The 2,500-nt window shown below is 57.9% G+C and overlaps 1 non-coding gene across 1 annotated transcript in view; it reads right to left on the bottom strand.

Moving 5' to 3' along the window:
* LOC124734057 overlaps nucleotides 1-596 on the bottom strand; it is a 1,909-nt gene extending 1,313 nt beyond the window's left edge. Inside the window, exon 1 of the ribosomal RNA XR_007009298.1 lies at nucleotides 1-596. This exon is cut by the window's left edge and continues 1,313 nt beyond it. This is a non-coding gene — a ribosomal RNA (small subunit ribosomal RNA).
* Nucleotides 597-2,500: the final 1,904 nt, after the last annotated feature.

Raw genomic sequence — 2,500 nt, 5'->3', positions numbered from 1 at the left:
ACCGCGGCTGCTGGCACCAGACTTGCCCTCCAATAGATACTCGTTAAAGGATTTAAAGTGTACTCATTCCGATTACGGGGCCTCGGATGAGTCCCGTATCGTTATTTTTCGTCACTACCTCCCCGTGCCGGGAGTGGGTAATTTGCGCGCCTGCTGCCTTCCTTGGATGTGGTAGCCGTTTCTCAGGCTCCCTCTCCGGAATCGAACCCTGATTCCCCGTTACCCGTTACAACCATGGTAGGCGCAGAACCTACCATCGACAGTTGATAAGGCAGACATTTGAAAGATGCGTCGCCGGTACGAGGACCGTGCGATCAGCCCAAAGTTATTCAGAGTCACCAAGGCAAACGGACCGGACGAGCCGACCGATTGGTTTTGATCTAATAAAAGCGTCCCTTCCATCTCTGGTCGGGACTCTGTTTGCATGTATTAGCTCTAGAATTACCACAGTTATCCAAGTAACGTGGGTACGATCTAAGGAACCATAACTGATTTAATGAGCCATTCGCGGTTTCACCTTAATGCGGCTTGTACTGAGACATGCATGGCTTAATCTTTGAGACAAGCATATGACTACTGGCAGGATCAACCAGGGAGCTGCGTCAACTAGAGCTGAGCAGCCGGCCGCCCGGGAGTGTGTCCCGGGGGCCCGCGCGAACACGCAAGCGTCCGCTCAATCATTCTGCAAACAGGAGGAGGCTGAGCTCCCCTGCACAATACACCTCGAAACCCTCTCAGGTCCCGGCGGCGCGCAGCGCCGTCCCAAGTACTTGGTCGGGTTCGAGAGAGGCGCAATCGCCCGGAGTTAGGCGAGTAGACGCTTTCGGTGCGACCACCCGTGCTCCCAACTGAGCTTGCCGCTGCCGACAGAGGCCCGGGAGCGTGCTGTCGTGGCATTGCCGGCGGGAGACAACACGCGCCACCTACGGTGACCGGCAGCTCCAACGCCAGCGCCACAGAAGGACAAAAGCCCCACTTGGGTGCCGAAGCGAACTCTCCCAGCACAGCGCACGCGCCAACACATCCGCACAGCTGCGATACAAACCACCAGCGAGAACCGCTGGGGCGACCGAGCAGCAGACGGCGTCGCGGCGCCGAGCGCCGGGCGGCGGCGCATCCTCAACGCACACAGTCCTCAATCGGACCAGCACACTGAAGATGTCCACCGCGCTTCGCACCGGGCCCGCGAGGACCTACTTTGGCCGCACGGCGCCGCGCGCAGGGTGCGCCGGCGCGCAGCTGCGACGCCTGCCGCGTCCGTCGGCCGGCGCGCCTGCCACTGGCCGCCCCCACCAGCCGGCTGTAGCGCGTGCGCCCACGCACCGCGCGGCCAGCACGCCGGGAGGCGCCCCCTCACCGGCCGGGGACGGTCCCACCCAGCCACCGCCGCGTATCGCTTCACACCCAGATGCCGTTCAGTTTCGTCGGCATGGTGGGTATCGCTGGAACAACCGGTTAGTACCTCAACCTATCGTCGCCATCACCGATTCACCCCTAGCGAGAACAACCGCACCACAACAGGTTACCATTTGTTCATTTGCGTAACTTCACCAGAAAACGCAGGCGTCCATCGCCATTTGCAACTTCAACGATTATTGCATGCCTGTGTCAGGTGTCACGCCACACTACGTCTGCCCACATACACGCAACAAAATGTGCACGCCTAGACAATACGTGGAAGGTGGCCCCCGTACGTATGCGATGTCCATTGCTCGAACGACTGTCAACCGGCCTCTGTAGCATGTCGCAGATATGGAACGCGGTGCACCATGCCATCACGGTGTGTGAGGAGAGACGACAAGGTCCGAATACATCAACAGACAGCTCATGCTGATCGCCATCCACGGCGTCCGTTCCTCCCACACGTCTCTATGGCGTACCACACTGCAATCCAGCTCTCATAGGGAGACGACACGTAGCTGCGTGCACAATATTTGCACTGTATGGTCCGCCGTTTTTGGGCGCAGTCGTTGTGCGGTCACACATGTGCCACGATGTATCATTCAGTACATAAGGACGAATGTGCAGTACAGATTGTGGTTCACGCGTACGACATCAGCGGACAGTTGACACAGGCCGCACCACAACGTAGCCTGAGTACGTCGCATGCGAAGGGCATTGAACATGCAAACTTCTCACCAACCAGCTTGCGAAGGCAGGGGGCAAGGTGGGGACGTGGGGAGGGGCGGCATGTACGTCCTGCTGCCATCCACATTACAGTGTACAGCAGGAGCATGTGGAAAGTGAGCAAGACTTGCAAGGTGTTTAACATGAAGCGATACACAGGGGTGCGGGCAGTGCGAGTAGCGAACTATATTGCGAGGGTTGCGGGTGGGCAACACTACAGTAATTGAACGAGTCGTATAACAATTACAGAGCAGGTTTAGGCGACAACGTGGGTTACGTTAAGGCGACAACATGGGTTAGGTTAAGGCACAACATGGGTTAGGTTAAGGCACAACATGGGTTAGGTTAAGGCACAACATGGGTTAGGTTAAGG

The sequence above is a fragment of the Schistocerca piceifrons genome, unplaced genomic scaffold, assembly GCF_021461385.2.
Source record: "Schistocerca piceifrons isolate TAMUIC-IGC-003096 unplaced genomic scaffold, iqSchPice1.1 HiC_scaffold_1421, whole genome shotgun sequence".
NCBI lineage: Eukaryota > Metazoa > Arthropoda > Insecta > Orthoptera > Acrididae > Schistocerca > Schistocerca piceifrons.
The sequence above is the reverse complement of the archived record's forward strand: the minus strand, read 5'-3'. Positions and strand labels throughout refer to the sequence as shown.